The sequence below is a fragment of the Chironomus tepperi genome, unplaced genomic scaffold (genome assembly GCF_022539635.2).
Source record: "Chironomus tepperi strain 1889 unplaced genomic scaffold, CSIRO-AGI_Ctep_v1 contig_16, whole genome shotgun sequence".
In the NCBI taxonomy this organism is placed as follows: Eukaryota; Metazoa; Arthropoda; class Insecta; order Diptera; family Chironomidae; genus Chironomus; species Chironomus tepperi.
This window is the reverse complement of record NW_027226138.1, coordinates 1,668,697-1,682,552: the sequence shown is the minus strand read 5'-3', so window position 1 is coordinate 1,682,552 and position 13,856 is coordinate 1,668,697. Positions and strand designations below refer to the sequence as shown.

The 13,856-nt window shown below is 31.3% G+C and overlaps 1 protein-coding gene across 1 annotated transcript in view; it reads left to right on the top strand.

Moving 5' to 3' along the window:
- Positions 1-399: 399 nt before the first annotated feature.
- LOC139092684 (connectin-like) overlaps positions 400-13,856 on the top strand; it is a 62,408-nt gene continuing 48,951 nt past the window's right edge. The window contains exon 1 of the mRNA XM_070643200.1: positions 400-1,127. The gene's annotated coding sequence lies outside the window, so the exon portion shown is untranslated. The remainder of the gene's footprint in view (positions 1,128-13,856) is intronic.

Here is a 13,856-nt window from a genome sequence, read left to right as displayed (position 1 = left end):
AAACAGTAAATAAACATTCAGCAATAAACATTGAAAACATTAGGGGAAATGACTGAAAAAGTGGGGATTTGGACTAGATTTTACTCTCAATGTTTACAACAAGGATGCACCCGATTTTAAGTAATTTAATTATAGAATCTTGAAAAACAGTAAAAATTGTTAAAGTTTATTAAATTTAAAAGCAAATAGCATCAAGCATAAAGACTGTCAATAGTCATTAATCCTATTATTTAATTTTAAAGATACAAAAACAAACCTCATGTGTTTCCCCTCCAAATGAGCCGAAAGAATGCACAAAACCCCTATTTGCTTTCCGATTCCAACTCGTATTTACAAACGATTTCAACCAGAAAAAAAGTGTACGTTATATTTCAGTAGACGTCTGTGACTGCCGCCGAGTAGTTTGGTTGTTGTTATTTCTTTCATTATAAAAAAATATCTAATCAAAGGAAACACAGGCTTTTGTATCTGAGTGGAATAGGAGCAAATAAAAAAATTTTGTGCTTAAATAAGCAAGAAAAAAAAAAATTTCACGTATTAAGCATTAAGCCGAAAAATCAATTTTTGTCAAAATAATCTGAAAAATCAGTTAAATATGTAAATTTAAAAAAAATAATAAAAAAACATTTGACATTTAAAAAGCCAAAATAAAAAGGAAGAGGCATTTTACTGTTTAGTGAATTGTATAATTCAATTGATTTGTGATCAAATTCCTATCAAGCGTGAGAAAAGAGTTAGAAGGAAGGCAGCCAAAAAGTGAAAAAAAAAAAAATAAAATAAATTGAATAAAGCAAGGATATATGTGAAAAATGAAGAATTTAAATTGGAAAATTTCGTGAAAAAAAAAAACAAACAGAATGTAATGTGATTGAGTGTTTTATGCTATTCAATCGCATGTCAATATATACATATACAGAAAGCAAAACGAGAAGAAAAAAAAACTTAAATTTTAGTGTACATTAAACGAATTGAATGCTTAGCGTTGCATGAAATGCATCAATAGAGCAAATAGAAATTGAAGATAGGAAAAACGTGGAAAATTTTATATATTTTTATTGAAATAAGGAAAAGCTGATGTTCATCATCAATATTCAAAACGAAGGAAGAATATTTAGATAGAAAGTGAGGTACGTACTGTAATGCTTATGCAATTTTCTTTTCCATTTTCATTGCATTATTCAGCCATCGATTATTAATGAGATGAGGCTTCAATTCTATTTAAAGAAAAAAAAATGATATAAACTTACCTCAATCATTCTTACTTAACCTGTCAATCGACTATGTAATAAGAGAGGATAAAGGAAATGAACACTTGTCATAATGAAAATCATTATTATTTATTCAAATAGCCGTGACATGAAATGTGGCCATTGTGAGTGTCCATTGTTTTACTTCCAATTATAATTAGGAATAATTGAACAAAGTGTATCATCAAATATTTATAAAAGTCAAAATAATCACTGAAAATATTTTTTTTTTTGGCTATCTTTACCTCTCATTATACCCCTAAACGCAAACGGAATCGATTTTTCTACTTCTTTGCACACAAAATCCTCCGCATTCGGACATTTTTTTTATTATAACCCAAACTATTACATTCCGGTGAAATTATGGTCGTCATGATTAAATCGTAAGTCAAAATAAATTCAATTTTATGTAATGTCAACAATAAAAATCGCTTTTCGCCTACACATAATAGGCATTATATGGTCATAGCTAAGTTATTGACATTTTCAATTTCAATTGTTCACAAAATTTTAATCGAGTGGTAAATTTTTTCAATTCTAATTTTGGGTTCGAAAAGTGTTCATATAAATTTCTATTTTTTGCCACAACTATGACCAGTCAGGTATCACTAATTAAACTATCAAAATATTGTGTGTGTTTTTTGGTCTTCTTTTTTGTATTCAGTTATAAATAGAGATTTATCTCTTTTGTGATGGAAATATAAATAAATAAAATTCAATTTTTTACGCATTAATGCGTTTTGGTATTGTAGGGGGAACTGTGTGCTGTCTAAAAAGAATATCTATAAAATGATGACTTGTTAAAATTTCTTGATTTATTTAAAGACATGGGATCAATTTTTGGATTTAAAATTAAGTACTGTGAGAGTGTTTACTGATGACGTTTATTGAATGACCCCCACCCCCTCCCCTACTGCTAAACTGTTGGACTAATTCAGTGTTGTCCATACTTTTTAGCGTCTCGGAACACTTTAGTGGTTTGCCTAGACCAAAACCGCATACCGCATATTGCTTATAGCTCTAATGTGCCGCGGCACGCAGTTTGGACAACATTGGGCTAATTGAACGACTGTACACGGTCATAACTAAAATTAGATACAATTTTAAATCATCACAAAGTTTAGATTCCCAAAAAATGTTTACAAAGCCTCCATTCCAACTATCACCGCTTCATCCAACGAATTTCGCCCCCTGGCATTTAACCTTCTCATGAAAAACTACTAAGTTTTCCACATGTGTTATTGTTTTTCTTCTATCCAGTGATTGTTCTTTTAATATTTCACGAAACTTTCTTTCACTTTTTTGTCTACATATAATAATATAGAATGTATAAATCGATGAAGCAACAAATATCGAGAAAAAAAGGTTGAAGCTCTCTAGGAACCAACAACATGTGAAACATTAATCGATGAAAATTTTTCCGTCCATAGTAATTTCCTTTGACAATTTTACTTAGTCTGATACTTAAAGTTAATAACAGTGAATCGAATTGAGAATACTTGCATATTATGTATCCTTTTAGTTCTTAATTCGAGCATATTAATGTCCATTAAGCAGCTGAAATGAAAAATAATTTAATTCAAATTAGTCGGGAAATTAATTGATTTACGGTTTTAAAAATGTTTACAATGATATCCCACAAAAATCGTATACATCATAAACATACGTTATTTTTGGTATTTATGAAGATCGCATGACATCCACGTGATGAAAATGCGGTATGCCGGTACAGCGATATCTATAGAGAGATGGGGGCAATGTCATGGGAAATAAAATGTTTTAGGCACTTTTTTTTGTCAAATCGTTTATTTGCACAGTTACAACGGATGTAAATATTGGATGGATTATTACTTGGAACTAATCTATCAGTAGTGGGCAACCTTTTATTTGTTAAGGCACACGGTGTTGGTTGGTAACCTCCGACAAAAACCGCACTGTTCAAGCATTTCCATAACATTTGGCGGTACACTAATGTGCCTCAGCACACGGGTTGCCACCACTGTGCTATATTACGTCATTTTGTGTGTCATTCCGGTATAAGCTTAGATCCTTTTTCCTCGCCATAATCCTCATAGGGTTCCCACTTTAGGGAATCTAGAGCTCAAACTCGACTCGGATTTTGTACTGAAATAAATTCATATAAAAATCGAATACATTTCAGTCCGTCACAATTGACGACGTTATTCCCTAGTATTTAATAAAAACTCAGAAACTTCTGACTAAGGGCATCTAATTTCATAATTTAAGAATTCTTGTACTTAGAAAATATGTCATTGATGTTAGTTTTATGACAATAGCTTGAAAATAGCTACGAAAGGTCTCAAGACCTAAATTTCTTAAATTAAGTAATAAACTCATCTTCAGCTCCGTTCCCTGAACCTTTAATTAAATAAAAATGAAGAAAATTTCCTTAACATATGCTTCAATCTTTCTTACCCTCATTATTCCTGTTTTATCTCTAATTGTCCTTGATTTTCTTACTTCCGTTATCACTAAAGACATCTTTCATACAGTAGGGGTTGTTGAGACGTCCCGGAGTGAATCATGGCAAAAAAAGAATGTAAAGATAAATTGGGGAGAAAGACGTTGGCATATCCATACATTGAAATTTATTAAGGTATTGCTACATTGCATTACCTGACAAATTTTTGTTTTTGCAATATCACCATGAAGTATCAGCACGGTTAATAGACACATCAAGGAATAAATTAAGCCACATCACAGAGAGTTTTAACCATTAGTAATGGACATTTGACTTTGATGACGTTCACTGAACCAAATTACATAATGAATATATTTTTAATGACATTTTAACATTTGCAGTTGATGTTTTACATTTACAGGAATATTGGCATCGATAGCTCAAATTTTTCATTTCATTTATAATTAACAATAATTACAATATTATATGTCATTGCTGTGTAAATGAGATGCCCAATTTTAAAAATTAAATTTAAAATCGTTCATGAATTATTCAATAAGTTACAATGTCGTCAGGATGTATGAACGGACATCATAGGTATAAAATTGATTGCCTAACGTTTGGATATGCTCATGTTAGTCATTGGCATGAAAAATAATTAAAATTTCTTTAAATTTTCTGTAATAAAACAAATATTCATTAAATTTGATACATGAAAATCTGTAACATAGATCATTGTCCGAGATTACTGACATGCTCTGCATCTACCATATTCATTTCTAAAACAAAGATGTATTGTAATATTGTGTATGGTAGAATATGTCTGTTTGCGTAAAAGTCGGTCTCCTCGTTAGTATCCCCATTGAAATTGTAAATCGAAGTGCATACCTTTCATATATTGTACAATATATGAGCATGTACATGAACCAATTATGGTAAAAAATCGAACAATATAGGAGGAAAAAGTTATTGAAAGTTTCTGAATCCAAAACTCGTCAGAGTTGCTGGATTTTTACCATAAAACATCATCAAATCGTTGATTGTATTATATTCATGTTAAAAAGCCACATTTGCATGTTATAACATAATGTACAAGTGTCCAGAGGCTTTAACCCAAAACACTTGTCACGGAAACAAACAAAAATTTTATTTCTAACTCTCTATCGTCTATCCTTTATTGATATCAACTTTATTCCTGGTATTTCATAACTTTTTATTTGAAATAAACAACCCTGACACATTGCATGTTATAATGGAAATCTATGCAAATATTATTCAATTTCTGAAAATTATAAAAACATATTTTATATCCGTAATATTTTTGCACAATATAAATACTTAACGAAATTTATCGATTTTTTGTTTATTTATTTTTATATTGCATTGATTATAAAATATAAAGCTTAACCCGCACAAAGCTTTATATGCATGTCTATGTCCAACGATGATATTTAAAAAGCAAATTTTGATGGTGAAAACCAAATATAACAGAAATATATTTCAAATGCATATAAAATAGATATTTTTTTATTTTCGCATGTTCAGCATGAGCAGTAGGGGCTGCAAACGAATAGAACTGACAGATTGCATGATTTAGTGGATATTTTAGGAATTGATAAAGGATTTTATTTGTAAAGTTGTGATAAATTCAGTTCTAATTTATTCAACTTATTTCCAAAAGTTCGTTAAAATTTTCAATTTCGAAAAATCCGTTAAATTTTCAAATTCTTAAAGTTCAAATTTCAAAAGTTCGTTGAATTTTCAAGTTCCAAAAGTTCGTTAAAATTACAAATGATCGTTAAATTTTCAAATTCCATATATTCGTTCAATTTTCAAATTCCAAATATTCGTTAAATTTTCAGATTCCTAAAGTTCGTTAAATTTTTAAAAGTTTGTTATATTTTCAAAATTCAAAAATTCGTTAAATTCTCAAGTTAAATTAATCTCTCAATTTTATGAGAGTCAGCTTGATTTAACATCTCATTAAATTTGACATGTCACACAATATTATTAATAATCTCCCTAAATTCGAAAATGTATCGTAATCCCTAACTCATGCTGAGTGGGAAAAATCAACATTTTTCATATGTACAAAAAAACAGTAATTATTTTAATCGCAAATGTTTTGTGTTTGACGTAAAAGTTCCAATAGATATTATTTAAATTCGAAAATCCCCTGATTGGTTATCCCGGTATTACGTGTTAAATCAACTAAATCAAGCTTTATTAGTTATATAGAAAATAATTGGCTATTGCTGTTGAAAGTTGACCACAACCACATATAGACTACATACATGCATTTGATGGGTTTTAATTCAATACAATTTTTTTGAAAAAAGGAGGGCATGGAGATGATTAGGTAAATATACAGTACAAAGAAATGCCAATCAATCATCAAAACATCCATTATTAATTCAAAATTCATTGATTATTAACATATTGTCACATTTCTGAAGTCGTTGTGTACACAACTTCCGTATTGTATCTTCCAACAGAAACTTGTTGACAAATAATATTCTGAACAAGAAATACCTTTTTGTTAGTTCTTTATTGCTTAATTTGACAAAGATTGATAGACTCGGTGCGTGCGATATTTACGAGAAATGGATTATCTGCTTGAACTGAATAGAGAGCATGAACCTCATGCATTTCAGCAATTATTTAAAAAGTTATTGAGTTTCTAGAAATCAATTTTGAATAATGGGGTGACATGCAGAGTGCTGATCTATGTTGTTTTAAATCAGGAAGTAATTTGGAAGTAATTAATTGGATGATTTAAGAGTTTATTGTGGTGCGCTAGGGAAGGTTCAGAACGACATGTCACTGTAGAATACAATTCAGATTGGTTAAAAATACGTTATAACTAGTTAAAGGCAAGTTAATGTCCAGTTCTAAAGGATTTTTGTCCATTCAGGAACACTATTGACAAAACATAGAAAATATGAATGATGTAGTCCTAGGAAAGGCTTGAGCAAATTTGGCCTGAGGCCGAAATTTTTTGAAACCGGTCCTATGCCAGCACCACGTTAAACCAATCGGTTACAATTTGATTATACTATCGGTAATTAAATATTATCCATTTTATTGACAACATTCTCAATTTCTGTTGAAGCTAGATCTAGTTAGTCTAATTTCAGAAGACACACGGAGTGGATTGTCCAGAAAATAGCGCTTCAGGGTAGCGTCACTCTGAGCTCTGTCCAGATTCGATGAAATTCAACCTCAGGGCAGAGTGTTAAGTTAGCCGAAGTAACGATTTTTAGTCATATTAATGCCATGTGCTTTCCAGAAGTTCATTCACCTCTTCTTAAACTGATTCGCTATTAATCAATACCGGCACCATAAATCCTTAATCATACATTATCATTAATATGATTGCCTTAAATTAACGTTCCAAAATTACCCTTAACACGTGTAAATTTTTACTATTATTCAAAGGTCATTGCCATAATAATTTAAGGAAGTATGGCTTAAAGCAATTGCTTCTTAGAAATAATATCATGAAAATATCTACAAAGGATTTATTATTACATCTACTTCCAAGTATTAAATAATAGAGATATTAATCTAATATGCCTTTTGGGATGAGATTTTAATACCAATAAAAATTCTTTATTAATTTATAGTCATTATACTGTATTATGATTGTAGAGATGCCTTAGCATAGTCCTTTAATAATTAGAATCAAATGAGAACACTAGAAGTTATTTAATGCAGACAAAAATGACATAAAATATGATAAAATATTACTGAAACTAAACATAGTGTGCTTACGTGTCTGTAAACCTTATATAGTAAATATTATAAAGAATATATTACGATTATTATTTAGCATATGCTTCATTATACGACACCTCAGAAGAAATTTTTTGTTTTATATGAAGGCAACCCATAGGGTCTAACGGAATATTTTTACGATCTATGTGATGTGTACACAGACACTTCTTTGCTATTTTTGGTACTATTATTAAAGGCATGCTTGGCAAATGGGAAAAAAGTAAACAATTCTTCTGAATGAATAAATTTTATGGAGTAAGATATCAAAAATATATATTTTATTGTTTGGAAGCATAAAAAGAAGTTTTTTTTCTTTCCTTGCCTGCCTGCCTCCCTTTATGCTTATTCGCTTTGGTGGTTGGATGAAAGTTATACATCACACACAAATTATGTGATGTGTGATATGACTGAATATTGTGATATTCTCATTCACAATCGAAACGAAATATTTTCATGCTTTTTTTCGGGTGTAAAAAAAATGTAATTTATTTCTAGACAATTTCATGCCCGGCTTCTATTCTTCATGGTTAATATGAAATTTATTCACAAACAAAACACATATATATGTGATACATATGCACATACGAGAAAAAAAGTATCAAATATTTTCTTGCTCCTAGTGTGAAATATTGTAAAAGTAAATATCATGATTCTTTTTATTGTACCCGGGTGACATATGCTGGTTGTTGTTTTTTTTTTGGTGCAATTGGGTCAAATAATCAATGTGATATGTGATAGGTGGGGCAGATAGACGACATGATGATATCAGATTCATTTACAAAATTTTGACTATGACAAAAAAAAGCAATAAAAAGCTAGAATATCAAAAGTATGCAAAACAGCACAGTGCCAAAAATGTGATATGAATACACCGCATGACTGTTAGTGCTGTATGTGTAAATATATCAGGAAATATGTTTATGTTGTTATACCTGGAATAAATTCATATAAGGAATAATTCATAATCTTGAGTGATTTATTAAATTTGGATAAATTCATGTCAATAAGAAGACTGTCTTTAGACATCCCGGAGTGCACACAGCGTAGAGAAATTGGAAAGCATGGTCAGAATCCAGCGTGATTCGGGTGTGAGTTGAGTTTCGTCGAATTCGATCCCACGTAAGAGTCACAACAGCCTTAATCATCTTTTTTATACCATGCCACCCTTTCTGTACCTGTTAACCTGACAAAACTCCAACCCATGGTCGTTGTGTGGCACTACAGCAATTAAGGACCATTCCAGTCATTATAGCTTCTAGCCCACAAGTCCACAATACCCCCTCACGAGTCAATAACATTATCCATCAATAAGCACCGAAATTTTCATTTCCCGAAAACAAAAAACAAAAACACAGTTGATCGCTCAAGTAATGCATCCCTCGGGAAAGGAATTACGTTGATACATTTTATATAGAAGCAACGCATAACATATGACATTCCTGAAATTTCCCATTACAGTCTTTAGCTTATATTTTTCTTTCCCAAGTAAGTTTATCATTTCAAAAGAGAGCAAAAAAAAAATAATGGAAATGCTTAGGTCGTAAACCTTTAAACAGAAAGGAAAGATTTTTTTCTCTCGTTTTTTTCCTTCCTTCCTTTTCATACATCAAGTCATCCTTTGTGAAGTTTTGACTCGTTCACTCTATATTTTTTTATATTATTTGACGTGATAAAGGCTTTAAGCATAAAGAGATGAGAGGAGATGAATGAATAAACCTTTGAGAATGATGTTTGCCGATGACAGTATGGCAAGAAAAATTGTTGTTTCTAAAAAAAAATTGCGACTTCTTTTCTTTTTATTCTCTCGTGAGACTTTTTTTTTCATTAGGAAGTAAAAGGGAAGAATTTTTCAATAAAAACAAGCAATAAAGTTTCTCCTTTGTGAGCCTTTAATAGCTTTACTGCGAGAAAGGCTGCTACAATTAATTTGAAAATGGTTTCATAAAATGTTTTAATGGCCACGACCGTTGAGAATTTTTCAAATGACTCTTATAACCCTATTTTTTGTATAAACATTTTATCACGTGATAACTATGAATGACTTTTTTTTTTGGTGTATAATGTACAAATTTTTCTCTTGTTGAGTACAATTGCTTCCATTTCTAATTCGTTTTCATTAAAATGATCATTTTATTAAACCTTTCTCGAGGCGTATGCGCCAAAACCACTTTTTTTTTCTTCTTAATAGTTCTTCTTGATACTTTCAGTAACGTTTAAAGGTTTTTGTTCGAGAAATCTCTTGAGAATTTTAGAAATGCACAATTTGTTGAGGAATTGTTAAGTGATTACAATGGAATTGAGTAGGTGTTGTTTGCAAGTGACGTCCATTGAGAATTAGGAACAAGTCTTTTACATAAATGGTTGATACATTTGTCATGAAATATAGGCACAAGAGTCATGTAAATGTCAGGATATCCTCACTTGTTGACTACAATGCAGTGTTTTATGCACTAGCGACTGCATTGTACTCTCAAGTGAACAAAACTACATTAGAACTAGTCATCAACAGGACATTTACTTAGAATCAACTACGCATTGCTGTCCACTCCTTGGAACTACTTGAATTTATTGCCTCTTCAATGAAAATTAGTCGCTTAAAGCTAATATTCTCTATTAGATTTATATACCCTAATGCTCTTTATTCATTTGAATGATTTTAATCATGAGCACGCTTTGTTAGCACAGTTTTATGTACTCATAAAAGTGAGTAAGTTGAAAGTGTGCCTTGTGGCTGTTGGGGATAACTAATTTAAGAACCATTCATAAATGATGTCCCTAATTTATCTGAGTGGACAAAAAATACGCTATCACTAGTTAAAGGAAAGTTAATGCCTGGTTAGTGATCAGTTCTAACGGTTTGATGTCCACATGGGATAGTAAGGCTAGAGAATAGGGCATGGAACGGGGTTCTAAATTCCTATTTCTCAAGAACAACGTCTATAGATTTTTTTCATTATTTTACAATGACTCTCGATCGATTTTACAATACATGAGAAATCCGAGAATTAAGTTTGTTTAAAGCATCAATCCCTCTTTATCCTTCAACTCAAAAAAGTACTTACCAACCTCATCTCTGCTAAAAAAATCCCTCATAAACGAAAATTCATTTTATTTGAACTTTGACACCACCTTAGATCCGTTCCCCATAATAATATCCAACATCATAAGCAATTTCCCCCATAAGCAAAATTTCACAACAAGCATCACATTACAATGTCAATTGGCACAAACTTTTTTAATTCACCTACTAAATTTTTCAACATTTCCTGTTGATCGTCGGAGAAAAAATTCTTGAAAAATGTAATTAAAAAGAAGACATTTCAGAAATTCAAAATGACTTTGTCGATCCAATTAGTAAAGAATCTTAAAAACTTTTTTTTTTATTCCCATGCGACAGCCTCAATTGGATACCTTTCGAGAGCTATGAATTACCCATTAAGAATGGAGAAGAAAATTGTCTATTGATGCCAACCTGTTCGATAGAGTTACATAAAGGAAATTCTTTATCGTTATCGATTAAATGTTCAATTTATTGTTCAATAAAAACATTCAATTCTAAATTAGCTGTTGATTATTTGTCTCATTCAATGGTAACAAGATACTTTCCTTTCCACTGCCACTGTAAGCCAATTGATTGTGAAAATGGAGAGTTAGTCAGGAATGAAAAAAAAAACAGTGAACTTTAAATTGCTGTTATCAAATGTGCGAAATACACTTTTATTGCCATCGGAAAGTTTAAATCGATTTCCTTTTTGCTTTCTCTAACATTATTACAAAACACGAGATGAGAATGGTAAGAAAAGTAGTAATAAAGTCCTTGTGGAATATGGAGTAAAAACGCATTTTTCCACATGATTTGGCACTTATCAAAATTCAAATTTTTATAGTGAATGATCAATGTAAATGTTGAAATGAGCTGGTTGATGCGAAAAGATAAGGAGTATGCTGACAAAATTAATACTACTCAATTATATTGATTGAGTATGCTCATGAGCACGCTCATTTAGCTGAGTGTGCTCACTTTCTGTTAGAGTCAATAAATTCAAGGCATGGTTTTTCGAACATACCAGTCAGTTTAATCCTACTTCCTACAACATTAATTATAGACTCGATGATACTCGTACCCACCACCAGAATATTAATGCAATTGACAATAAATAAATTAAGTGATTGAAAATCACTCTGTTTGCTCTAAAACCTATCAAGTGTCACTAATATTAATTAAAGCAATAACAGACTTCCACAATATATTAGGGCATACTTGTGGTGATGGCTTGACACCAAAACGTCAAAACTTGGAGGTTTTATGACTGTTTTTTATCGCTTTTTGATGACGAAAATTAAAATTTCCCACAATGTGCCACTCGGGATAAGCTGTAAGTCTTTGACAAGAGTATTCCTGAACAACTGGACGTACAGACAATTTAAACTTATTATAACATTCCCATATTAAGAATAAACGTTTAAAAAAATCAGTAGTAGCAAAAAAACTGATTTTCTTTTTCGCTTTATTTTTCATTTGTTGGATAGATTGCGAAAAGAAAATTTTCTTCCTTTATTACTTGATATTTTTCCGAATGAAATAGCTTTATGATTTTCATTTTTCCTCCTTCTTCAAAGCCATTTCATATTATTGGTTTTTAAATGAGATTTTTTTTTTCTTTCTTCCTTCACTGTGTGTTCCTTTCATTCACTCACTCACTCCCATTTTATATCTTTGTCTCGTACCCTACCTCACTACCTCCACTGTTCACATCCTATTGAGCGATGCTACGTTTTCATTTTCTTATCAGAGATTTTTATTGTAACATTCTCTATATTAAAAATTACGATCTGAAATTTTCACTCTGTTTCCGCAAAATTGCTTCGATAATATCATTTACTTTTGCTTGCTTGCATGACAGAAGTACAATGCCATGAATAAAAAAAATATTTATGTACATTACCTGTCTGTGGTTTATTTTTTGCTGCCGCCTCTCTTTCACTGTCTCTTGTTAAATATATCTGTTTAATGTGCAATCAAAAAATGATCGAAAAACATAATTTTTTTTTTTGGAGGCTCTTAGAAACTTTTACTTACTCTCTCTTTCCTCCATCCCATTCGTTGACTTAAAATTAAAAATATTTTTCATTAAAATACTTTTATACCATTGCCTTTTCCTCAGAGTATTTTCATTAAAAATTGCTGAGATGTTTATTTTATTATTCCAACATATACATCATGGAATTCACAAATATATATATAGTCGTAGGTGACAGGGGTGTGTTCGCCCGATTGGAGCAGTAGAAGTGGTCGAAAAATCGATCGCAAGATTTGACCAAGACAGAAAGACAGACAGAGAAGAAAGCAAGTTAAGAAAAACGAGGTAAAAACAAGATGAGTGAAGTGAGGGTGGTTGGAGACAGTGAATGAGCTGGAGCTTTTGGTAAACTGTGTCTAATTTTGAATTATTATTTTTAGTTAAGCGACAAGAGTATATACGCTATATATAAGTATATAAAGTTACTAACCGGGGCGTCAGACCATCATAATCACGTATTTAAATTTTGGGGAGAGTTTGAATCGAAAAATATCTTTACCGCTACTTCTCTACCTTGATTATTCATTTCATGGGGAAATATTCATGCCCGTCCCCCAAACATCCCTAGGACATCTGCCTGTATGTCACGAAACAAGAAATAATTCAAAAACCTAGACTTAAGGACTCAAAGGGCAGAAAGCAGGGATTATTGATACTTTTCGTATCAAAAATCAAACGAAATTAGTCGTTGTGTTAGGAGCAGGTCTAGTCAACTCACGTCTAGTCATAGTAACGCTTTAATGACTACATTTTGTTGCCGGGTGAAATTTCCTGAAAATTTTTGAGTTGAGGTCTTTCCAATATGTTTTGGGGCATATATCTGCCATTTTCACAAAACTCCAAGCAAATAAGGGAGAGGGATGTGTTTGACACCAAAAATCCCACCCTAACTACATATGTCCCTTGTCTAGATTATGTAATCCATTTAAGTCTCTACCCCAACACCCTTGGCACACAAGTAACCACACAAAAAAGAAGTAAAATGAATCTCTAAACAGTAAAAAAAAATCATCACATTACTTAGCGTAAAAAAAAATTCTTACGAGATTTTCTCTTCCTTTTTCACGATAGCAATTTTTTATACAGGATCAAATTGTTCACAATCGTATTTACGTCACAGTGATACATGAAGCTGAAGAATTTCATGAAAAAATATATTTTTTTATACCATCAGCATATTGTTTGCTGCTGAATTATGATTTTTTTTCGTATGCAAGCATATGATGATTATTACACACTTTAGACTTTAAGATCCATAACCCGATGCCTAACACCCGGCGTGAATAATTTTGCCATTTTATGGTAATGCTCATTTTTGTGTTATTTAGA